At 41.8% G+C, this 26,921-nt stretch overlaps 1 protein-coding gene and 1 pseudogene across 4 annotated transcripts in view; one reads left to right on the top strand and one right to left on the bottom strand.

Moving 5' to 3' along the window:
* Window positions 1-26,921, bottom strand: part of FAN1 (FANCD2 and FANCI associated nuclease 1) — a 113,150-nt gene that overhangs the window by 44,897 nt on the left and 41,332 nt on the right. For 3 of the 4 annotated variants that reach the window (XM_063794060.1, XM_063794061.1, XM_063794062.1), the window contains 2 exons: window positions 1,945-2,098; window positions 1,258-1,442 (listed from right to left, as the gene is read on the bottom strand). The gene's annotated coding sequence lies outside the window, so the exon portion shown is untranslated. Of the gene's footprint in view, window positions 1-1,257; window positions 1,443-1,944; window positions 2,099-5,939; window positions 6,014-26,921 lie in introns of those variants that run through there. The other variant, XM_054666881.1, reaches the window with a different exon arrangement.
* Window positions 18,560-19,314, top strand: LOC467636 (transmembrane protein 183A-like; annotated as a pseudogene).

The following is a 26,921-nucleotide window of genomic DNA, read 5'->3' as shown; positions in this document are numbered from 1 at the left end:
CCCAGCAACCACTCCTAGGTGTAAAACCAAGAGAATTAAAAGCAGGTACTCAAACAAATACATGTGCACAGCACGATTAACAGTCAAAAGGTGGAAACAGCCTGAATGGCCATCAATGGATGAACAGATAAAGCATGGTACATACCCGCAATGGAATACCATACAACCATAAGAAAGAAATGAAGCACAAGCAAATGCTACAGTCTTGAAAACATGATGCTAAATGCAAGAAGTCAGAAGTGAAAGGCTGCGTATTGTAAGGCTCCATTTATATCAAATATGCAAAATAGGCAAATCTACAAAGAGGATACAGACTGGGGATTGTTGGGGCTGGCGCTAGTGAGTAAAGGGTAGCAACTGCTTCATGGATATGGGACTTTATTGTGGGCTGATAAAAAAGAACTAAAGTGTTAATATAGACTTCGTAAAATTATCCAAATATCCATTTGGATTGTAGGGACTTTTTTTTCTTTTATTTACCTGTAATACGTTAAAGATTTATTCTGACAAATCACATTGAAAAAATGGACAGTAATTTTTATTCTACTGAAGAGAAAAAGTAAACTTCATACTTCTCTCTGCTCCCCTTGGCCCGAAATGCTTATTCTAAATGGCTAAGAGGGCTTTTTGTTTGTTTGTTTATTAAGACATGGAAAAAAAAAAAAAACACCAGAACTAGGAAGCGACAGGCTCACTGCCTCCTGACCCTGATGCCAGAGATGTATTCAGGTCTGTTCCAATGCCCATCATCAGCACCCACCTTCCAGCCATGGCCAGGTATTACGCTACTACTGTTTCTTACTATTTTAACTTACCTTACACTTAAAAAAAAATCCTAACCGTGTCCTTTCACCTCATTCTAGGTAATAATACCTGTAAAATTGCCGGGCGCGGTGGCTCACGCCCGTAATCGCAGCACTTTGGGAGGCTGAGGCAGGAGGATCACCTGAGGTCAGGAGTTCGAGACCAGCCTGGCCAACACGGTGAAACCCCATGTCTTCTAAAAGTACAAAAATTAGTCAGGCATGGTGGCATGCACCTCTAATCTCAGCTACTCAGGAGGCTGAGGCAGAATCATCTGAACCCAGGAGGTGGAGGCTGCAGTGAGCTGAGATCACGCCATTGCACTCCAGCCTGGGTGACAGAGTAAGACTCCTTCTCAAAAAAAAAAAAAGAAAGATAGGGAAGATTTGTTAGTAGTCTGTGAGTTCCACAGTTATGTCAAGCACATTAAAAATTCCTTAAATTCCTAATTACCTTTTCCTGTCTTTTTTCAAGAGGATTTAACTTCATCAGAATTTTTCTTTACATTTAAAACACCTGCATCTTCAGTTGCCTCATCATCCGGCAAAGTGAAGGTCACTCTTTTCAAGCTCTCTTTACATTGTTTACTGTCTTCACTTTCTTCCAGGTCATCATCTTCATCCCTACACTACAAAATTCTTATAAAAAGAAATATACTGCTTTCCATTAGAAAAACAAAAGGAAACATATTTTCCCTTAATAAAGTTCTTCTTTTATATGCCTAATGCAACCAAATACTCAGAAGTTCCAAAATCATTCAGGTATTACGGAAGAGAAGGTATCATTTAAGTGACATGCTATGTAAGAAACAGAACAAAAGTGTCCAATATATAGAAAATAAATTATTCATCAATCGATAATACAAACTGTCAATCTCACAAAAATAACAGGATTTTTGGGGTACAAAACCAAATCAAAGTTCCTGGCAAGAAAGGTTTGATTGCCACTGCCAGTAATATTTTTCTTCATTAAATGATCTCTAATGTCCCTTTAAATCCACAGACTTTCCTCTGGCTATCTTAAGAATATCTGATAGGAGAGAATCTAATTTCTTAAAACAAAGATGTGTGAAAACCACAAGTACAAATACATGATTGGACAATTCCAGCTCACAATGTAAAGGATGGTTCAAATACTCACATTTCAGAAATGCTTAGTTCTTCTGCTGCTTCTTCAGCAATTTCATCCACTTGTTTGAACCCAGATCATCATCATGATCTCTTGCTATGTCTTCATCACTTTCAACTGGATCAAAAAAATCTTTGTACTTCACATTTCTGGAACTTTTACCTGACTGAAATAAAAAGATTTTTTAAACTACTAATTAGGAATAGAAAAATACATCATTACCGTTCTGAAATGGCAAGTCATAGACCGAGAATATATTTTCAAATCACAAAAGACTTGTGTTCAAAACATACAAATGACTCTTAAAATTCAACAATAAGAAATTAAGCAACGCAATTATAAAATGAGCAAAAACCAGTTGATCTTTGACAAAGTTGCAAAAGCAGCTCAATAGAGGAAGGATAGCCTTTTCAGTAAATGGTGATGGTGCAACTGGACATCCATAGGCCAAAAAGTTGAACCTCAGCCTGAACCTCACATTTTTACAAAAATTAACTAAAAAATGGATTATATACTTAAATACAAAACTGAAACTACCAAACTTCAGAAAACATAGGAGAAAATCTTGGCATCTAGGGTTAATAGCTCTCTTATTTTACACCAAAAGCATTAACCACTGAAGGGAAAATGGCAAGTTGGACTCTATCAAAATTAAAAGTGTTTGCTCTGTGCAAGACCATGAACAGGAATAAACATAATTACAGACCACTAAAAATATTTGCAAGCCAATATTCACAAAAGAACTCATGTATAGAACATATAACAAACTCTAAAACCTCAGCAGATAAACAAATAATCCAATCAGAAAATGGGAAAAAGACATAAAGAGATATTTCACTGAAGAGGATATTCAGATGGCAGGTAACCATGTGAAAAGATGCTCCACATCATTAGCCTTTAGGTAAATGCATTAAAGTGACAATGAAGTATCATTACCTATCACAATAAAAAATAGTAACAATAAAATGCTGGCAAGGATGTGGAGAAACTGGATCACCCATACATTATTGATGAGTTTGGCAATTCCCTACAAAGATAAAATGTTCTGTACCTTGACTGCATCAAATTAAATATCAAGTTGTGATATTGTACCATAGTTTTACAAGTGTTACCACTGGCGGAAACTCAATAAAGGCTACAGAGGATCTCACTGTACCATTTCCTACAACTTCATGTGAATCTACAAAATTTTATCTCAAAAATAAAAATTTGATTTTTAAAGTGGGCAAAATATCTGAAGAGACACTTCATCAAAAAAGATACAGGCTGGGCACGGTGGCCAACGCCTGTAATCCCAGCACTTTGGGAGGCTGAGGCGGGCGGATCACGAGGTCAGGAGATTGAGACCATCCTGGCTAACACGGTGAAACCCGGTCTCTAATAAAAAATACGAAAAATTAGCCGGGCATGGTGGCGGGCCCCTGTAGTCCCACCTACTCCAGAGGCTGAGGCAGGAGAATGGTGTGAACCCGGGAGGTGGAGCTTGGAGTTAGCCGAGATTGCCCCACTGCACTCCAGCCTGGGCCACAGAGCGAGACTCTGTCTCACCAAAAAAAAAAAAAAAAAAAAAAAAAAAAAAAAAAGATATACAGACGACAAATCAGTATATAAAAATTTGCTAAATATCATTTTTTTTGGGAAATTCAAATTAAATCAACAATGAGATACCACCACACACCTATCAAAATTGCTAAAATCCAAAATCAAGGAAATTACAATTGCTATTAATAGTTAAATCTGTGGGGTGCTGGAAACTCTCATGTATTGCTTATGGGAAAGCAAAATAGTACAACCACTTAGGACAGCAGTTTGGCAGCTTCTTACAAGGTAAGACATAGTCTCATCACATGATCCAACAATAGGGTGTTCCTAGGCATTTGCATACTGATTTGAAAACTTACGTGCTCACAAAACCTGTACACAAATGTTTATAGCAGCCATCCATATTCATATTCACCCAAAACGAAGCAAATAAGATGTTCTTCAATAAGTGAATGCATAAACAAACTGCAGTACATTTCTACAATGGAATACTAGTCATTAACAAAAAGGAGCATCATGCAAAACATGGATGAATCTCAAATGCATATTTCTAGGTGAAAATAAGGAAGTTTGAAAAACCTGCATACATAAATTGGAATGATTGATTCCATTTATATGATAATCTGGAAAAGGCAAACTGTAAAGATCATTGTTTGCCACGGATTTGGAGGAGAAAAGAAAGATAAAGGCTGGATGTGGTGGCTCACGCCTGTAATCCCAGCACTTTGGGAGGCTGAGGCGGGTGAGTTGTCTGAGGTCGGGAATTCAAGACCAGCCTTGCCAATGTGGCGAAACCCCATCTCCACTAGAAAAAAAAAATTAGCCGAGCATGGTGACACACAGCTGTAGTCCCAGATACTTGGGAGGCTGAGGCAGGAGAATCGCTTGAACCCAGGGGGCAGAGGTTGTCGAGAGCCGAGATGGCACCACTGCCCTCCAGCCTGGGCGACAGAGCAAGACTCCATCCGGCCTGGGTAACATGGTGAAACCTGGTCTCTCTCTTTTTTGTGTTTGGATGTGGGTGTGGGGGGGGGGGGGCAGAGTTTTGCTCTTGTTGCCCAGGCTGGAGTGCAGTGGCGTGGTCTTGGCTCGCCGCAGCCTCCGCCTCCCGGGTTTGGGTGGTTCTCCTGCCTCAGCCTCCCGAGTGGCTGGGATTGCAGGCACGAGCCATCATGCCCAGCTAATTTTTTTTTTTTTTTTTTTTTTGGTAGAGATGGGTTTTCTCCATGTTGGTCAGGCTGGTTTCAAACTCCCGACCTCAAGTGATCTGCTCACCTTGGCCTCCCGGGGTGCTGGGATTGCAGGCGTGAGCCACCGCGCCTGGCGTAATTTATTAATCAGAAAGGAATAGATCGGCCTGGCATGGAGGCTCAGGCTTGTGATCCCAGGACTTTGGACGACAGAGCGCGGTGATCACTGGAGCCTAGGAGCTCCAGACCGGCCTGGGCAACATGGTGAAACCTTTCTTTCTTTTTTTTTTTTTTTTCCTTTTTTGAGGCGGAGTTTTGCTCTTGTTGCCCAGGCAGGGTGCAGTGGCGTGGTCTGGGCTCCCCGTGGCCTCCGCCTCCCAGATTTGGGTCGTTCTCCTGCCTCAGCCTCCCAAGCGGCTAGGACTGCAGGCGTGAGCCACCATGCCCAGCTAATTTTTTTTTTTTTTTCTTTTGTAGAGACGGGGTTTCTCCATATTGGTCAGGCTAGTCCCAAACTCCTGACCTTAGGTGATGCGCCCGCCTCGGCCTCTAGGGGTGCTGGGATTGCAGGCTTGAGCCACCATGCCCAGCTAATTTTGTACTTTTTTTTTTTTTTTTTGGTAGAGATGGGTTTTCTCCATGTTGGTCAGGCTGGTCGCAGACTCCCAACCTCATGTGATGTGCCCGCCTCCGCCTCCCCGGGTGCTGGAATTGCAGGCGTGAGCCACCGCTCCCGGCCCAATTTATTAGTCAGAAAGGAATAGATCGGCCTGGCGTGGTGGCTCACGCTTGTGATCCCAGGACTTTGGACGGCCCAGCGCGGCGGATCACTGGAGTCTAGGAGCTCCAGACGGGCCTAGGCAACATGGTGAAACCCGGTCGGTTTTGTTGTTGTTGTTGAGGCGTAGTTTCGCTCTTGTTGCCCAGACTCGAATGCAGTGGCGCGGTCTTGGCTCGCCACTGCGTCCACCTCCCGGGTTTAGGTGGTTCTCCTTCCTCAGCCTCCTGAGTGGCTGGGATTGCAGGCGTGAGCCACCATGCCCAGCTATTTTGTATTTGTTTTTGTTGTTGTTGTTTTTGTTTTTGGTACAGACGGGGTTTCTCCATGTTGGTCAGGCGGGTTTCTAACCCCCGACCTCAGGTGATCCGCCTGCCTCGGCCTCCCCGGGTGTTGGGATTGCAGGCCTGAGCCACCATGCCCGGCTAATTTTGTAATTTTTTTTTAGTAGAGATGGGGTTTCTCCATGTTGGTCGGGCTGGTCTCCAGCTCCTCACCTCAGGTGATCCGCCCGCCTGGGCCTCCCAAGTGCTGGGACTGCAGGCCTGAGCCACCGCGCCTGGCCCCAAACCGGGTCTCTTAAGGGAAAAACAAAACAAAAACGACAAAGATTAGCTGGGTGTGGTGGGCCCCGCGGGTAGTCCCAGCTACTCTGAAGGCTGATGTAGAAGGATTGCTTGAGCCCGGGGTCGAGGTGGCAGTGAGCTATAATGGAGCTGCTGCACTCCAGACTGGGCGACAGAGCGGGACTCTGTGGCAGGAAAAGGGAAAGGAAAAAAAGAAACTAAATAAGAGGCTGCTACTTTTCCAAAAGAAATTATTGACTACCAATAAAAAAATACACTGTAGCTTTGTTACAATATACAAATAGCTAAACTTTATACAGCCATGACCCTCTTCTGGCACTGCTCTAAGCCTTTTCCTGCTCTGAAATAGCTATTGTTGTTACCTCCATTGCAGAGAAAATGGATGCCAGAGGTTGTTGTGGAAGGACCCACGGAAACTGACTATGAAATTGACTTGTTGTAAGTTTCAGACTTAAAGGTTCTTCCTGCTCTGCTCCTTACATTGCCACATTTTAGTTAAGGTACCTCTTACAATACTTGCCCTTTCTGTATTTGGAGGAACTTCTCTTGCAATTTGAAGGGTTTTTTTGTTTGTTTTTGCACTAAGCATTTGGTCATAAGATCATCTGCGTTTTATGTCAGTTTAAGTACCTCTTTAGACATTATTCATTTAGGAATCTAAATAGGAGCTAGCATTGTGTGTAAAAGGAAAGAACAGCTGTTTACAACCATTTTTGTTTCATAATACAAATATAAATCAATATGTTAATGGTGATGCAGGCTGGGAGGGGAGGGAAAATATGCAGAGAGAAAAGCTCCCATCTCTGCTTGGAGTTCAGCACTGGGTCTCTATTCCTTTCCATCTTCCTTGTCAAGGCTGTCACAGTGACAGAAGCACACAGGGCTGCCTTTTAGTGACACCTGCTGGGACAGACCTGGCAGAACGGATTGCAGATTTGCATATTTCCTGGCTGCCTCTGCTAGCCTAGTCAGCAGCCCACTCCAATTCATGCTGAGCTTGGACAGCTCAGGTTTGAAAAATTCCCCCTTCCCTTGGAGCAACCGCTTGCCAGCCTCCTCATGATTCCTAAAGGAGAATGACATACATGCCAGCATGACAGAGATCCAGAAATTTATAGAAGCTTCATTGTGAGCCTATATCCTTAACAGGGGCTCAAACTGCCAACACCGAATGAAGAGAGAGATTTTGCAGTAAAGCAGGAAGTCATTAAAATAATGAATCACCAGGCTGGGTTTTGAGCTCCTTTCCCACTAATTTAATGGAAAGATTTATTGTCTTTACAATGTACAACGCCCATCATCAGTTGAAAATAGAAGCCAAAAATGCATTTAAGGCCAAGTGCAGTGGCTCACGCCTGTAATCTCAGCTCTCTGGGAGGCTGAGGTGGGTGGATCACCTGAGGTCGGGAGTTCGAGACCAGCCTGGCCAGTATGGTGAAACCCCATCTCTACTAAAACTACAAAAATTAGCTGGGCATGGTGGCATGCACCTGTAATCCCAGCTACTGGGGAGGCTGAAATAAGTTCATAAATTGAGCAGCTGTGAGGTAATTGGCCCAATTGCTACGTTACTTTCACCGCTTGAGGCTGAACAGTGCACAGGAGAGTGCAGGTTTACAGGTCTCTGAATAGTGCCGTCCAAAAATGGTGAACAACCACCCTGAAAAACAGCTTGGTGTTTTTGTTGTTGTTGTTGTTGTTGTTGTTTTTCACAAATTAGAAACGTGCTTAGCTGTTTACCCACTAACTGCACTCATGGCCACTTCCCCTAGAGAAATAAAAGTTGATATTCATGCAAAAACTTGTGCACGAGTTTTCACAGAAGCTTTATTTTTAACAACCAAACTGTAAACAACCCAAATGTCCTTCAGCAGGTGGATGGCTAAACAAACCATGGTACAGCCATACAATGGACTAGTACTTAGTAATAAAAAAGCAATGAACTGTTGTTGAATGATTTGCAATGACCTCAAAGGAATTAAACTTTAAAAATTCAATCTCAGGACGGGTGCGGTGGCTCACGCCTGTAATCCCAGCACTTTGGGAGGCTGAGGTGGGCAGATCATGAGGTCTGGAGTTTGAGACCATCCTGGCCAACACGGTGAAACCCTGTCTCTACTAAAAATACAAAAAATGAGCCGGGCATGGTGGCACGCGCCTGTAGTTCCAGCTACTTGGGAGGCTGAGGCAGAATTGCTTGAACCTGGGAGGCGGAGGTTGCAGTGAGCCAAGATCGCACCACTGCACTCCTTCCAGGCGACAGAGTGAGACTCCGTCTCAAAATAAATAAATAAATAAATAAATAAATAAATAAATAAAGCAATGTCAAAAGGTTGTACAATATATAATTTCATTATAAAAGGTTTTCAACATGACAAAATTCTAGAAATAGGGAACAGATCAGCAGTAGCCAGGGACTTAGAGAAGTGGGGTGAGTGTGATTATAAAGGGATATCATGAGGTCCTTTCTTCGGATGACAGCATAATGCTATATCTTGATTATGTTATTGGTTATATGTATCTACACCAGTGATAAATTTCTTAGAAGTATACACATATACACAAAGAATAAAAAAGAGTGCAGAAAAACACTTCTGAATCCAAGTGAGGTCTGTAGTAAAGTTAATTGTAATGTGGTTTTGATAATGTAGAGTTGGTCCTTTATAGCTGCAGTTCTGCATCTGCAGAGTCAACCAGCTGATTGAAAATACTCAAAAACAAAACCAATAAAGATAACAATACAACAATAAAAATACAAATTGAAAAAAACAGTGCAGAATAGCAACTATTTATGTAGCACTTGCATTGTATTATGTATTACAAGTAATCTAAGAATGATTTAAAGCAGTGGTCCCCAACATCTTTGGCACCAGGGAATGGTTTCCTGGGAAACGATTTTTCCACAGATGGGGTAAGGGCTGCTGGGGTGGTTTTGGTATGAAACTGTCCCACTTCAGATCATCAGGCATTAGACTCTCATAAGGAGCATGCAACTAGACCCCTTACATGCACAGTTCACAGTAGGGTTTGCACTCCTACAAGAATCTAATGCTGCTGCTGATCTGACAGGAGGTGGAGCTCAGGTGGTCATGCAAGCAATAGGGAGGGACTTTACATACAGATTTATTACATGTATTATAAATACAGATTTATTACATTTATTATAAATACAAATATATTTACAGAGCACACTACTCATCTCTTGCTGTGCAGCCTGATTCCTAAAAGGCCACAGACCAATAGTGGTCAACAGCCCCAGGAGCTGGGGGCTCCCGATTTAAAGGATGTGCATAGGTTATATGCAAATACTAAACCATTTTATGTCAGGGACTTGAACATCCATGGATTTTGGTATCTATGGGGGTGCTTGTACAAAACCCCAGTGGCTACTGAGAGATGACTATGCTATGATTATATAAGAGGTTTTCATTATAGGAAGTGAGTTGAAGGGTACACAGGGACTCTTATCTACTATTTTGTAACTATTAATATTTTTAAATCTATAATTACTTCTAAAAAAGAAAAAAGCCGGGCGCGGTGGCTCATGCCTGTAATCCCAGCACTTTGGGAGGCTGAGGCGGGTGGATCACAAGGTCAGGAGATCGAGATCATCCTGGCTAACACGGTAAAACCGCGTCTCTACTAAAAACACAAAAAATTAGCCGGGCGTGGTTGTGGGCGCCTGTAGTCCCAGCTACTCAGGAGGCTGAGGCAGGAGAATGGCGTGAACCCGGGAGGCAGAGCTTGCAGTGGGCCGAGATCGCACCACTGCACTCCAGCCTGGGCGACAGAGCGAGACTCCATCTCAAAAAAAAAAAAAAAGAAAAGAAAAAGAAAAAACCCTGATGGACAACTTATCTGCTAGGTTGGTTAATTGTAAAGGGGAACATCACATTAATAAATTGGTTAATTGTCACTGGAGTATCAATGGTATATGACATCCTGGGTAGCCTGGAGATGAAATCCTAATAACCACATCCCATAGGCCTTTACAGCATGTAGTGCGGTAAGCCTCGTCAAAGGTAGTGACAATGCAGGACTGAGTTCCTAAGGTTTGGATGCCAGCAAGTTCTTTCTCAGATTAAGTAGTTTTGATGTATAAGCTTGTATTTGTCCTTCAAAACATTCTTGAGAAGTCTGCTGTACCAGTTCTCATCACAACTTGGAAAACATGTGCTTGGTGTGGGTAAGAGAAGTTTTCCTTTCATGTTTATTGGAGTTGCTCTGCACAAAAACTATTAATTGTGTAGGTTTTTGGCATTTAGAAAGGAGCAGGAGATTGCCCACTTCACTGGGCTTCACTGGTTGATATTTCTTCCTTTTGCCTCACTCTAACTTCCTTCAGAGACTTGACATACACTTTTGTAGTAATGGTAATGCATTAGTGAAAATAATTTGGAAATCATTGACAGCCATTTGTCCTAACTACATTGTTTTTGGATCTATTCAAAAGATAACATAAAACCGCCCAAATCTTTCCACATAGTCCTTTGAAGGTTTTACTCTTAGAAACCTATCTTAATAAAGTATCTATACTTGTCTGTTTAACAACATGAAGAGTATTGTCCACCTGGACATGGGTCCCCAGAGTGCTCATGCAGCAGACCCTCTCAGAACTCCATCCATTTCTCCCACTGCCTTTGGAATAGCCTTTGACATAATGCTGATTTCTGATCCAGCAAACAGCCCCAGTGAGTTTCCTGAAACACTGAATTATTGCCAGGTGTCTTGAGCAAATAATTCTGCAAGGCAGGGTTATCCCCTTCTAAAAGAGGTTACCTACACAATGACTTAAGCTGTTTGACAGTCAGAGATGACTTTGAGGAAACAAATCTGGAATGCTGGTGATATATTAATAGTCTGGATATTTCTCCCCACCCAAATCTCACATTGAATTGTAATCCCCAGTGCTGGCGGGAGGTGTTTGGATCCTGGGTGACTTGGTGCGGTCTTCATGATAATGAGTTCTCAGAAGACCTGGTTATTTAATAGTGGCACCTTCCCCCAACTATATCTTTCTTGATCCTGCTTTCAGCCTGTGAGATGCACCTTTCACCATGATTGTAAGCTTCCTGAGGCCTCTCTAGAAGCCAAGCAGATGCAAGCACCATGCCTCCTGTAAAGCTTGCAGAACCATAAGCCAATTAAACCTCTTTTCTTTATAAATTACCCAGTCTCAGGTATTGCTTTATAGCAATGCAGGAATGGCCTAACACAACACAACACAAATTGGAAGAGGTGGTTTACAAAGCATGAGGGGAAACAAAGTTGTATTTCCCATAGTTACTCCAGGCTGAGGTGGTTGGAGCTTTCTTTCTCTAGATGGCAGGCCTAGTAGGGCTGGAAGGCAAATAAAAAATTCAATACATAGACATATATATATAGAAACATACTGGACGGTAAAAATTAACTGCCATGCCATCATCTACTTTGCTTCTGTGAAAAATAGGCCTGGGACAATAGCATCATAACAAGATACCTCTGAGAGAAAGAAAATGGTCCCCAACTGGTTTGGTTTATTTTGATATTTTCCCTGAGGTTAAAGCCATGTATATGCTTTCTAAAATCAGTGGAAGAGGGGGTTTTGGAAAAATGGTAGCTTAAAACCCAAGCACTGGCTGGGCGCGGTGGCTCACGTCTGTAATCCCAGCACTTTGAGAGGCCAAGGCAGGTGGATCACGAGGTCAGGAGATCGAGACCATCCTGGCTAACACGGTGAAACCCCATCTCTACTAAAAATACAAAAAATTAGCCGGGCATGGTGGTGGGCGCCTGTAGTCCCAGCTACTTGGGAGGCTGAGGCAGGAGAATGGCGTGAACCCAGGAGGCGGAGCTTGCAGTGAGCCGAGATCATGCTACTGCACTCCAGCCTGGGTGACAGAGCGAAACTCTGTCTCAAAAACAAAACAAAACAAAACGCCAAGCACTGACTCCAATCTACCTGACTTTCTAGAGACAAATGGCTCCTGGGCCTTACAGATAGTTGGATGTCGGGTTCCAGGAAGGCTTTGGATTCTGTGAGCATCCAGGACAGAGAAAAACCACCAGATACCAGCGTCAGAGCTCTTGAGTGAAAAGCTGAAAGCTTGGCCCCATAGATCTCGTGGCCTCTGCCAGAGTAATCAGCTTTCACAAGGGCCTTTCATCTCCCTGGCTCCCATGAGTACAAGGAGAAAATGAATGGCTGAGCTTGATCTTCACTGTGTTTGAGCCTGAAAAGACTAGTAGGGACTGAGAACCGAAAATCTTCCTTCAACTGCCTCATCTCCATTCCATTAGCCTGCCTGCTTTTATACCACATTCCCATTGTGTTGGTGGGACAGGGGAGAGAAAAAATGCCTTCACTTCAACATGACTGCTGACACCTAGGGAAATCAAACAACTCACTCTGGACTTTAGTGAAATTATATTTAAGAAAAACACATAAAGAAGCCCAGAAGCTGCTAAAAGATTAACAGTCAGGATTAATGGAATTCATGCAAACTGATACAGAATTACTAGAGGCAATGGATACCAATTTGATTTAGAAGTAAAAGCACTAAGAATCAGTCACCATCAAAATCTATTATAATCTTAACTCATTTTATGATATTTTTGCTTTAACTGAAACCTTGCCCTGCTTTGAAGTAATTGTTTCCTTTACAGCCTTTCTCAAGTGATGGCTGCATTCTTTTCCACTCCTCACACTAACTGCTGGTGTATTTCTTGTTTTTCATTGCCATTTACAGAACATTATCTGTCCTAGACCAAATTTTCTTCTGCTTCTTCAGAAGTCCCCAGTCTTGAATCATAGCATTATACTATACCATCCCAGACCCTTATTATTGCTAGTATCTACCAGCCCCTGTTACCAATGTTCTCCACACCCTTATTCTCTAAACATTTTCTCTGTGAGAACTGCTATTTTCTTCAAGTTTTTCTGTTACAAAATTTGGTTACTTTAGGATCCACAAAGATGACCCTTGAACATGCACTTCCTAGACTCCTCTCCTCTAATAATTGTGTCTTCCACCTTATCTCAGCCACTCATATTCAAGGTATTTATTCATTACCAATAGCAACAAACTGTTCCCTACTTTCAACTTTAAGCATTCCACTTCTTTTTATAATTCGCCCTAAGTCCATCATTTTTTGACCTCTTCAGACAATAATCCATTAATCCTACTGCTTTTTCATTATCCCTCGACATCCTCATAGCCTCAATTTCTTCCTTATTCAACTTAAATTCCATAGCCAATATTGATTATCTCTCACCTTGAATCTCACTTCTCTCTGACTTTATAGTATTCCTCTGGCAATTCACTATTTAAAATTTATGCCCAAACTCAAATGCCTTTAAATATTATAAATATACAATTATTATTCTTAAGTGAGCCCTAAATGCTGACCAGCCTTCAAATTATTTTTCTATCCAGCCAATCCTTCATTCTCCTGGATGACTATTTCATAACGCCACCCAACATGCACCCTCTCAGCTGAGAACACCTTGCTAGGTATTTCATTAAGATACTAGAAGCAATCAGAAAAGAACTTTCACATATTCCCACTACCATGTTTACTGACTACCCACACCTGAGGTTGTGTACTCTGACTTCTCCTCAACTTTGGGAGAACTGCCTAAGATTCTAGCAAAGGTCATCTCTTTTACTTGTGCACTCATCCCATCTTGCCTAGTTACTTGGATCCATCACTTCCCCCTTCTTCCTCTCCTCTATCTCTTATTTTACCTTTGTTGGAATTATCCAGTTGGTATACAAACAATTACTGTTAATTCTACCTTAAAATAAAACAATCAATGAAAACAAAACCTCTAAATGCGATTTTTATTCTCTAGTTAGAGCTCATTTCTATGGTTACATTTTATAGAAAAAATATCTTGGGTATAGTTGCCATCTCCAATAATTTTCTAATTTCTTTATGAACTCACTGTATTAAAACTGCTGTTTTCAAGGTCATGTAATCATCAAATAGCTCAATCTTACAATAGATACTACTTTTTACTTCTTGCTGTAGACTGAATATTTGTATTCCCCTGACATTTACATATTGAAACTTAATCCTCAATATTATGGCATTTAGAGATGGGGCCTTTGAGAGTTGAATAGGTCATAAGGATGAAGCTCTCACTAATAATATTAGTTCCCTTATAAAAGAGTTCCCAGCGAGCGCCATTCCCTGCTTTCATCAAGTGAGGACACAACCAAAAGATGGCCATTGGCGAACCAGGAAATAGGCTCTCACCAGACACTGAATCTGTTGATACCTTAATCTTAGTCTTCTCAGCCTCCAAAACTGTGAGAAATAAATTTCTGTTGTTTATAAGACATTTCATGTATGGTGTTTATTGTAGCAGTACTAAGACAGAAATTGGTACCAATAAGTGGAGGTGTTCCTGTAACAAATACTTAAAACTGTGGAAGGGGATTTGGAACTGGGTCATGGGTAGAGATTGGGAGAGTTTTGAGGTGCATGCTAGAAGAAGCCTACATTGCTGTGAATGGATTTTTAAAGGCTATTCCAGTGAAGACTAAGAAAAAAACTAGAAGAGTCATAGAGAAAGCTTGCATCTTCTTAGAGAGTATCTAGGTACTCATGAACAGAATATTGGTAGAAATACAGACAATAAAGGCCATTCTGATGAGGCCTCAGTCCGAAATTAGGAACATGCTGTTGGGGACTGGAGGAAAAGCTACCCTTGTTATAAAGTGGCAAAGACCTTAGCTAAACTGTGCTTGTGTTCTAGTTTGTTTTGAGAAAGACAGAACTGTGAGTGATAAAATTGTATACTGAGCTGAAACGATTTCTAAGGGAAGTGTTAGTGGAGTGGCTTAATTCTTCCTGACTGCTTATAGTAGAATGCAAGAAGAAAATGCAATTAGTTCCTTTATAAAATGGGCTTAGGCTGGACGCAGTGGCTCACACCTGTAAACCCAACATTTCCGGAGGCCAAGGTGGGTGGATCACCTGAGGTCAGAAGTTTGAGACCAGCCTGGCCAACATGATGAAACCCTGTCTCTACTAAAAATACAAAATTGGCCGGGCGTGGTGGTGCATGACTGTAATCCCAGCTGCCCTGAAGGCTGAGGCAGGAGAATCGCTTAGAACCTGGGAGGCAGAGTTTGCAGTGAGCCGAGATAGTGCCACTGCACTCCAGCCTGAGCGACAGAGGGAGATTGTCTGGAAAAAAAAAAAAGAGGCTGTGAACCTATGAAATCAAAACAAGTTTAAGTGTTTCCAAAATACCATGGTGAGTCAGTCATAGGACAGACAGTTCCCTTCCAAAAGGGAGAAATGGGAAAGAAGAAATGATGACAGGTTCTGAGCATGTCCAAAATCCAATAGGGAAAATTCCAATAAACCTTTTTGCCTAGCTGCTCTGTCCTCCAGGCCCACTGGGGTGGGAGTCCCGCATTTTGGACCTACTGAGGTGGTGATCCTGCCTCTGCAGCCTTGCTGGGTAGGAGTTGAGCTCAGAAGGCTCTTGGAGGGTTTGTCCTAAGGGCTCTGGGCAGCCCTGCCACCACAGTGGCTCTCTGCCTGGGCCCATAGCTCTCCAAGGTCCTGAAGGTGCTGGTGGCCTCTCTGAAATAGTGATTTCCTTGGAGCCCTTACACTCTGGGCCTGTGGTGGGAGTGGCAGCCCTGATGACCTCTGAATTATGTGAGAGGGAAGAATCATTCTTCTCTTGTCTCAAAGTACCTTGCTTCTGTGGAGATGGCTGATTAGGTCTGTGGTATGTATTCATACTAATGGTCTTATCGAATGGCTACTTGGCTACACATTTAATGTTCTCTTCCAAACAAACTTTCTCATTTTTGGGAAGATAATTGGCTGAGAATTTTCTAAACCTTAAAGTTATGGTTTCTTTTTGCTTAACAATTTTATCTTCAGATAATTTCTTTATGATAAAAGCCCACAAAAACTGGATATAGTCAGAAAACTGGATATAGACAGAATATGCCTCAAAATAATAAAAGCCATATATGACAGAGGTCCACAGCTAGTATTTTACTGAATGGCAAAAAACTGAAAGCCTCTCCTCTAAGATCTGGAACATGACTAGGATGCCCACTCTCACCACCGTTATACAACATACTACTGCAAGTCCTAGCTAGAGCAATCAGACAAGAGATGGAAATTAAGGACATCTAAATTGGAAAGAAAGAAGTCACATTATGCTTGTTTGTGGATGATATGCTCTTATATATGGAAAAACGTAGACTCACCAAAAACCTATTAGAACTGGTAAACAAATTCAGTAACATTTCGTGGTACAAAATCAGCATACAAAAATCAGTAGCATTTCTATATACCAACAGTGAACAATCTGAAAAAGAAATTTAAAAGAATAATTCCACTTACAACAGCCATAAAAATGTTAAACACCTAGGAATTAACCAAATAAGTCAAAGATATCTACAGTGAAAATGTGTCCGGAATTGGTGGGTTCTTGGTCTCACTGACTTCAAGAATGAAGCCGTGGACCCTCGCAGTGAGTGTTACAGCTCTTAAGGCGGCGTGTCTGGAGTCTGTCCCTTCTGATGTTCAGATGTGTTCGGAGTTTCTTCCTTCTGGTGGGTTCGTGGTCTCGCTGGCTCAGGAGTGAAGCTGCAGACCTTCGCGGTGAGTGTTACAGCTCTTAAGGCAGCGCATCTGGAGTTGTTTGTTCCTCCCCATGGGCTCATGGTCTCGCTGGGTTCAGGAGTGAAGCTGCAGATCTTCATGGTGAGTGTTACAGCTCATAAAAGCAGCGTGGACCCAAAGAGTGAGCAGTAGCAAGATTTATTGCAAAGAGCCAAAGAACAAAGCTTCCACAGTGTGGAAGGGGACCCGAGCGGGTTGCCAATGCTGGCTCGGGCAGCCTGCTTTTATTCTCTTATCTGGCCCCACCCACATCCTGCTGATTGGTAGAGCGAGTGGCCTGTTTTGTCAGGGCGCTGATTGGTGCATTTACAATCCCTGAGCTAGATACCAAAGGTTCTCCATGTCCCCATCAGATTAGTTAGATACAGAGTTTCCACACACAGGTTCTCCAAGGCCCCACCAGAGCAGCTAGATACAGAGTGTCGATTGGTGCACTCACAAACCTTGAGCTAAACATAGGGTGCTGATTGGTGTGTTTACAAACCTTGAGCTAGATACAGAGTGCCGATTGGTGTATTTACAATCCTTGAGCTAGACATAAAGGTTCTCCACGTCCTCACCAGAGCAGCTAGATACAGAGTGTCGATTGGTGCACTCACAAACCTTGAGCTAAACACAGGGTGCTGATTGGTGTATTTACAATCCCTGAGCTAGATATAAAGACTCTCCACGTCCCCACCAGACTCAGGAGCCCAGCTGGCTTCACCTAGTGGATCCCGCACCGGGGCTGCAGGTGGAGCTGCCTGCCAGTCCTGCGCCGTGCGCTCACATTCCTCAGCCCTTGGGTGGTTGATGGGACTGGGCGCCGTGGAGCAGGGGGTGGTGCTCGTCTGGGAGGCTCGGGCCGCACAGGAGCCCATGGAGTGGGTGGGAGGCTCAGGCATGTTGGGCTGCAGGTCCCGAGCCCTGCCCCGTGGGAAGGCAGCCAAGGCCCGGCGAGAAATCGAGTGCAGCGCCGGTGGGCCAGCACTGCTGGGGGACTCAGTACACCCTCCACAGCCACTGGCCCGGGTGCTAAGTCCCCCATTGCCCGGGGCCAGCAGGGCTGGCTGGCTGCTCTGAGTGCGGGGCCCACCAAGCCCACGCCCACCCGGAACTCCAGCTGGCCCGCAAGTGCCGCACACAGCCCCGGTTCCCGCTCGTGCCTCTCCCTCCACACCTCCCTGCAAGCTGAGGGAGTGGGCTCCGGCCTTGGCCAGCCCAGAAAGGGGCTCCCACAGTGCAGTGGGGGACTGAAGGGCTCCTCAAATGCCACCAAAGTGGGATCCCAGGCAGGGGAGGTGCTGAGAGCAAGCGAGGGCTCTGAGGACTGCCAGCACGCTGTCACCTCTCAAAAACTATACAATACTGATGAAATAAATTGAAGAGGACAACAAAAAATGGAAATATATTCCTTGTTAATAGACTGGCAGAATCCATATTGTTAAAATATCAGTACTACCCAAAGCAATCTAGAAATTCAGTGCAATTCCTATCAAAGTACCAATGACATCCTTCACATAAATGGGAAAAAAGTCTTAAAATTTATATGGAACCACAAAAGACTCAAAACAGCCAGTTATTTCAGCAAAAAGAACAACAGTGGGCGAGAGTTAGCGGCCTCTGGTGTGGGATGCCCGCGGAGCCTGGTGGAGCTGGCCTGCGGCTCCTGGGACCCGCTCTCCGGGCCACAGACGTGGCCCAGGGGCCCGGCCCACTAGGCAGGCCTCGCCCAGACACGATTGCCCTGCCCAAGAGGGGAAAGCGACTCAAGTCGCTCCTCTGCTCCGGCCGAGTGACTGTGGAGGATTACGCCAACTCGGATCCGGCGGTCGTGAGGTCTGGATGAGTCAAGAAAGCCGTAGCCAATGCTGTTCAACAGGAAGTAAAATCTCTTTGAAGCTTGGAAGCCTCTCAGGTTCCTGCAGAGGAAGCTCGATCTGGGGCTGGTGAGCCCTGTGATATCATTGACAGCAGTGATGAGATGGATGCCCAGGAGGAAAGCATCCATGAGAGAACTGTCTCCAGAAAAATGAAAAGCAAGAGGCACAAAGAAGAACTGGACGGGGCTGGAGGAAAAGAGTATCCCATGGATATTTGGCTATTGCTGGCCTCCTATATCCGTTCTGAGGACATTGTGATCTGATCTCTGTACCATATGTATGAGCCATTTGCTGCTGGAATCTCCAAGAATCCAGCCATTCCAGAAAGCACCCCCAGCACATTAAAGAATTCCAAATGCTTACTTTTCTGGTGCAGAAAGATTATTGGGAACAGACGGGAACCAATGCGGGAATTCAACTTCAAGTTCAAAAAACAGTCTGCTAGGTTAAAGAGCAAGTGTACAGGAGGATTGCAGCTTCCCATTCAGTACGAAGATGTTCATACCAATGGAGACTAGGACTGCTGCCTACTGCAGGTCACCACCCTCAACTTCATCTTTATTCCGATTGTCATGGGAATGATATTTACTCTGTTTACTGTCAATGCGAGCACAGACACGCGGCATCATCGAGTGAGACTGGTGTTCCAAGATTCCCCTGTTCATGGTGGTCAGAAACTGGGCAGTGAACACGGTGTGCAAGTCATGCTGGACCCAGTGCACAGCGTTCGGCTTTTTGACTGGTGGCTTCCTCAGTACCCATTCTCCCTGACAGCATAGTTACTGCTTCCCATCCCTTGGGGCCAGCCCCAAGTCTAAGTCCATTAGTAATCAGATTCCAGTTTGGACAGGGTGGGTGGATTGTGTATCTGGTTAGTAATGTACGTGCTCTTCAGGTTCTAGGGCTCCTGTTAGGGGAGGAAGAAATGTTGAATCAAGAGGAAAAAGAACTACTATGATTTATAAACATATTTTAATGTAAAAATTTGCATTTAAAAGGAGTGGCCCTGTTTTCTGTGTTAAAACCCCATTTGGTGCTATTGAGTTTGTTCTTTATTCTTTTATCCCAGTGAAAATTGTTGATCTTGCTCTAGGGAAAAATTAAACTCTTTGAATCTCCAAACAAGAGAGGAAAAAAAAAAAAAGAACAACAGTGGAGGAATCACATTACCTGACTTCAAAGAGCTATAGTAACCAAAACAGCATGGTACCGGCATAAGAACAGACACAGACCAATGGAACAGAATAGAGAACCCAGAAACAAATGTAAACACCTACAGTGAACTCATTTTTGACAAAAGTGCCAAGATCACACACTGGGGAAAAGACAGTTTCTTCAATAAATGGTGCTAGGAAAAGTGGCTATCTGTATGTAGAAGAATAAAACTAGATCCCTATCTCCTGCCATATACAAAAATCAAATTAAAATCAATTAAAGACCTTAATACATCAAACTATGCAACTCCTACTAGAAAACATTAGGGGAACTATCCAGGACATTGGTCTGGGCAAATATTTCTTGAGTAATACCCCACAAGTACAGATAACCAAAATAAAATGGAAAAAATGGGATCACATCAAGTTAAAAAGCTTCTGTACAACAAAGGAAACAAATGACAAAGTGAAGAGACAACACATAGAATGGGAGAAAATATTTGCAAACTACATACATGACAAGGGATTAATGACCAGAACATGTAACGAGCTCTAATAACTCTATAGGAAAAAATCTAATAATCTGATTAAAAATGGGCAAAATTTTTATTTGAATAAGCATTTTTCAAAAAAAGACATACAAATCACCAACAGGCATGTGAAAAGGTGCTCAACATTATTGATCATCAGAGAAATGTAAATGAAAACTACAATGAGATATTATCTCACCCCAGTTAAAATGGCTTTTACTCAAAAGACAAGCATTAACAAATGCTGGAGAGGATGTGGAGAAAAAGGAACCCCCATACACTATTGGTGGGAATGTAAATTATACAACCACTATGGAGAACAGTTTGGAGGTTCCTCAGAAAAATTAATAATAGCGCTATCATATGATCCAGCAATTCTACTTTTAGGTATATACCTAAAAGAAAAGAAATCAGTATATCTAAGAGATATATTTACTCCCATGTTTGTTACAGCACTGTTCATAATAGCTAAGATTTGGAAGCAACCTAAGGGTCCATCAATAGAAAAATGAATAAAGAAAATGTGGTACTTATCACAATGGAGTACTATTCAGCCATAAAAAAGAATGAGATCCTGTTATTTGCAAAAACGTGGATGGAAATGGAGGTCATTATGTTAAATGAAATAAGCCAGGTGATATGGTTTGGCTCTGTATCCCCACCCAAATCTTATGTCAAATTGTAATCCTCATGTGTTGAGAGATGGACCTGGTGGGAGGTGATTGGATCATGGCAGCAGATTTCCTCCATGCTGTTCTTGTGATAGTGAGTGAGTTCTCATGAAATCTGATAGTTTAAAAGAGTAGGACTTTCCCCCCATTCTCTTTCTCTCCTGCCGCCATGTAAGACGTTCCTTTCTTCCCCTTCATTTTCCACCATGATTGTAAGTTTCCAGTCACCTGCCCAGCCATGTGGAACTGTGAGTCAATTAAACCTCTTTTCTTTATAAACTACCCAGTCTCAGGTAGTTCTTTACAGTAGTGTGAAAATGGACTAATATCCCAGACACAGTAAGACAAACTTCACATATTCTCACTTATTTGTAAGATCTACAAATCAAAACAGTGAACTAATAGAGACAGAGAGCAGAAAGATGGTTATCAGAGGCTGGCAAGTGTAGTGAGAGGGTGAAGGGTATGTAGGGATGGTTAATGAGTAACAAAACAAATAGAAAGAATGTAGAAGACTGGTCATTTACTTTTACTTGGTTACTGAAGACATTGATCTATTTTCCAGAACTCCTCTCAAGTTATTTTAGCCAGTTTCAGTTTTTTTTTTTTTTTAATACATCTGTGGGTGGTGTGGACTGGGAGCATCCTGGTCTTCCATGTTGCTGATGTCACTCTTCTCAAGTCAATAGTTTTAAATACAATCCATAAACTGATGACTCTCAACTTCTAATCTCCAAGGAAGTCTTATCCCTGAATCTCATAGTTGTATCCAATTGCCTTTCTGTCGTCTCATTTTAAACTTAACTCATAATCTGCTTCATTGTCTCAAATTTATTCCTGCCACCTTCTTTCCCATCTTACTAAATGGTAACTTCATTGTTTTATTTGCTCAAACAAAAACTTTGGAATCCTCATGAGTTTTCATGCAAAGCCTCAGCAAGTCCATTAGCTGTTTATTAGAAATATAGCCTTTACCTGACTTTTTTTTTTTTTAAATCATGTTCATTGCCACAACTCAGATGCAAAATTATTATCATCTCCAATTTGGATCATCACAATAGTCTCTTGTCTTTTATTATCTTTCTCCGTTCCTTGCCACTCTCAGAAGAGTCAGAGTAATACTTGTAAAATGTAAATCATATCAAGTTACTTTGGCATTATTGAGAATCTAGAGCAGTACAGTCCAACCAAACTTTCTGTGCTGATGTACACTGTGACAGTTTGAAATGTGGAAAGTGTGACTGAGGAACAGAATTTTATTGTATTTAAGTTTAAATAATTTTATTTTAATGTTACATAGTCATATGTAGCTACTTGCTATCTTATTGAATAGCACCACTACAGATGGACAAATATCAAATCCCAGGGACTGGTAAATATGGAAAATGTTGAAATGGTACACAGAGCTGAACTGGAGCCATCAATGCATACACTTCACTGAACAGACAAACCAGAAGTGTTTTAAACATGCCTCTCTACAAACTTTTATCAGACACTCAATCTTCTAGCACCTTGATCTTGGACTTCCCAGCCTTCATAACTGTGAGAAATAAATTTCTGCTGTTTATAAGTTTTCTGGTTTATGATGTTTTGTTATAACAGTCAGAATGTAATAAAACAAGGGGTAAATTCTGCCCGCATTACTCCACCTTGGCCAGAAGCAGGCATCCTCAGTTTCTTTAAATTGATGCTTTGTAAATTTCTATCTAGTTTTTAAGATGTTTATAGAAAAGACGATTAGTAAAAATCACTTTAGGCTTCCACAACTACTTGTATTCTATTCCTGATATTGTATTTTCTTTTCTGACTAGCTATCATTATGTGCTATTAATTGTATCTGGCAAATTATTTTTATTAATAACTTTAAGTCTAAAATGTTGGTATATTCCTCTAGAATGACATATTATTTTCTGATAAACTCTTATTGATACCATCATGTTTCTTACCAGTTTAATCTGGGTGACTGATGAGGGCCAGCTTTCTGGTCCACAGGTGCCATCTAGCTGTGTCCACACATGGTGGAAGGGGCAAGGCAGCTCTCTGGGGCCTCTTTTTAAAAAGCATTAGTCCTGAGGGCTCTTTTCTCATACCTAATCACCTCTCAAAGGCCCCGCCTCCCAATGCCATCACATTCATATGTTAATTATGTTTCAACGTATAAATTTTGGGAGACACAAACGTTCGGACAATAGGACCCTCTCACCTTAAACAAGAAAATAAGCAGACAAAAATATAAAATAATGGTTTCAGACACTGGATCTCAGGCACTGTATTAGTTTGCTGGGGCTGCCATAACAAGGTAACACAAACTGGGTGCCTTAAACATCATAAATATATTATCTCACAGGTGCGGATGCTAGAAGTCTGAAATCTAGATCTTGGCAGTGTTGATGTCACATGTGAGGGAAGTATTTGTTCTAAATCTCTCTCCTTGGCTTTTAGATGGTTGTCTTCTTCTCCTACGTCTATTCAAATACCCTTTCTTCTATGTGTGTCTGTATATCCATATTTTTCTTTTTTATAAGGACATCAGTCATAATGCATTAGAGCCTGCCCTCATTGTATCTTGATTAACTTTGTAAAGATTGATCTCTAAATAAGATTACATTCTGGGGTACTGGGAGTTAGAACGACAAACTTTTTTGAGCAGACAAAATCTATCCTGTAACAGGCACTGAATAACTATGATTCCCTGAGAGACAAGAAACAAATGCAATAATCCCTATCATTTTCCTCTTTTACTGCTTGAGTTCCCAAGCCACGGTGCAGGCAGGGGGAACCCAAGTGTAGGATGGCAGACTACCAGATTTGAGGATATGGAATTTAGTCTCAGGAGACTAAGGGGACTATAACTCATGTGGGAGAGTATCAGAAAGGAGACAGCTGCACAGAAAGATAAAGCCAGAGATTCCAGAGGGTTCCCATCAAGTATTCATCTGAGGATATATGTACAAGAAAACTACCTGTATTCGAGGGTTGCCAAGACCACCCTCAGGTTTAATGATTGCTACAAGAACTCACAGAACTCAGAAAAGCTGTTATGCTCATAGTTAAAATTTGTCACAGTGAAAGGATATAGAGTAAAATCAGCCATGGGAAAAAGCACCTAGGAGAGCGTCCAGGAGAAACCGGGTACACATTTGTCTTCCCTCATTGGAGTCGTGTGGACAGCACTTCATTTTACCACCAACGGTGTGTGCAACACACATAAAGTATTGCCAGACAGTGAAGCTCACTGAGCCTTGATGTCTTGGTTTTTTGTTTTTGTTTTTTTTTTATCCAAGGCTGGTCATATAAGCTTATCTGGTCTTTGTTTCCAGCTCCTCTAGAGGCCAAGCTGATACCACTTGGCCCAATGCCCCACCATAAGTCCCATCATCAGCATAAACTTTCTGGTGCAGTCCTATATCCTCAGGTAATAAACATGTACCAGGCAAAGAAATACAACAGGAAGCTACCTCAAGGATTTAGAGGTTATCTTCCAGGAGCCAGGCAAGGGACAATTCTTTCTTTGGAATGTGCAGTGTGTGTACAGCCCAGCCCTGCTGAATTAATCCTTTATTGCATAGTACTCAACATTAGTAAAAGAACAATACAAAAGGATTAGAAAAAACAGCACCTGGGACACACACAGGGCTGGTAGTAAAGACTGGTACCACAAATAAGACTTGTAAATGTTATAATTCATTGGGGCATTGATTAGGGTATTAATTAGCCTCACACCAAATATTGCTTTGGTCTTCCCTGACAGATTTTGAGAGCAAGAACCAAAATAATCAAATTGGTTTCAAGAAACCTAACTATATTCCAGAACAACCATCAGGAATATTTTAATATTATAAAAATATCCAGCACTCTGGTACTGGTACAAAAACAGACGCAAAGGCCAATGGAACAGAATAGAGAACGCAGAAATAAAGTTACACACCTACAACCAACTGATCTTTGACAAAGTCAGCAAAAATAAGCAATGGGAAAAGGACTCTGTATTCAATAAATGATGCTAGGACAACTAACTAGCCATACGCAGAGGAATGAAACTGGACCCCTATCACCATATACAAAAGTTAACTGAAGATGGATTAAAGATGTAAATGTGAGACCTCAAACTATACAAATATTAGAAGAAAATCTAGGAAATACCTTTCTTAATATTGGCCTTGGCAAACAACTTATGGCTAAGTTCTAAAAAACAATAGCAACAAAAACAAAAATTGACAAATGGAAACTAATTACACTAAGTTCTTCACAGCAAGAGAAACTATCAAGGGTATAAACAGATAACTTACAGAATGGGAGAAAATATTCATAAACTGTGCATTTGGCAAAGGCCTTATATCTAGAATCTATAAGGAACTGAAATCAACAAGCAAAAAAACAACCTCATTAAAAAGTGGGCAAAGGATATGAACAATCACTTCTCAAAAGAAGACATACAAGTGGCCAAGAAACATGAAAAAATGCCCATCATCACCAATCACCAGAAAAATGCAAATCAAAACCATCTCACACCAAGTCAGAATGGCTTTTGTTAGAAAACTTAAAGACAGCAGTGGCTAACAAGGCTGTGTAGAAAGGGGAATACTTATCCACCACTGGTGGAATGTAAATTACTCCAGCCACTGTGGAGAACAGTTTGGAGATTTCTCAGAGAACTAAGAGTGGAACTACTGTTTGATCTAGCAACTATATTATGGGTTTGTACCCTAAGGAAAGTAAGTCATTCTACTAAAAGGACACATGAACCTGTATGTTCATCGCAGTGCTATTTGCAATAGCAAAGACGTGGAATCACCCCAGGTGCACATCAACTCTGGATTGGATAAAGAAAATGTGGTACCTCTATGCCAGGGAATACTATACAGCCATAAAAAGAATAAAATCTGCAGCAACATGGATGCAGCTGGAGGCCATTATCCTAAACTAATTCAGAAACTTGAAGCCTAATATTGCATGTTCTTACTTATAAATGTGAGGTAAATACTGAGTACCCATGGACATAAAGATAAGAATAATAGACACTATGAAATACAAGTGCGGGAAAGAAAGGAGGGAGCAAGGGCTGTAAAACTACTTATTGGGCACTCTGTGAACTACCAGGGAGATGGATTCATTCGTATTTCCAACCTCAGCATCATGCAATATACCTTTGTAATAAACCTCTACATGTACCCACTAAACCTGTCATAAAAGTTGAAAATATATATCTAGGACTGCTATGGTCTGAATGTTTGTATCTCTCCTCAAATTCATGCATCTATACCTAATCTCCAATGTGATAAAATTAGGAGGCATGGACATTGGGAGGTGACTAGGTCAGGAGGGTGGAGCCCTCATGAATGGAATTAGTGCTCTTATAAGGGGATAAAGAGACCACTGCACAACAACAATGCAATGGCTATCTGTGAATCAGGAAGCAGGCCCTCACCAGACTCGAAGTCTGCTTTTTCCTTGATCTTGGAGCTCTCAGCCTCTACAACTATTAAATTTCTCTTCTTCAAGCTACTCAATTTTGGCATTTTGTTACAGCAGCCAGAATGAACTAAGACAAGCACCAAACAAGGTTAAAATCACAGTATCTGGTATCCAAAAAAGTTTACCAGGAGTGCAAAGAAGCAGGCAAATGAAACCCATAATAAGAGGAAGAGTCAACCAATCAAATGTTACCCATAACTGAAACAGATGTTAAAATTAGAAGGGCATAAAACAGTTACTATAAGTATAGTTCATATGTTTAAGAAGTCATGTAAGGACATAGGACATATAAAAATGGCCTAGATAGATTTTTTTCTAGATAAAAATAAAAATGTCTGAGATGAAAACTGCACTGGGTGTCATTAATGGCAGATTGGACATGGCAGAAGTAAAGATTAGTGAGTCACAAGATAGAGGAATACAGACTGTTCAAAATGAATCACAAAGAAAAAACTTTTTAAATTAAATGCATGATTAAGATGTGGGTTAACTTCGGCTAGGCGCTGTGGCTCATACCTGTAATCCCAGCACTTTGGGAGGCCGAGGTGGGCGGATC

The sequence above is a fragment of the Pan troglodytes genome, chromosome 16, assembly GCF_028858775.2.
Source record: "Pan troglodytes isolate AG18354 chromosome 16, NHGRI_mPanTro3-v2.0_pri, whole genome shotgun sequence".
Lineage (NCBI taxonomy): Eukaryota > Metazoa > Chordata > Mammalia > Primates > Hominidae > Pan > Pan troglodytes.
This window is presented reverse-complemented; position numbering and strand designations above follow the sequence as displayed.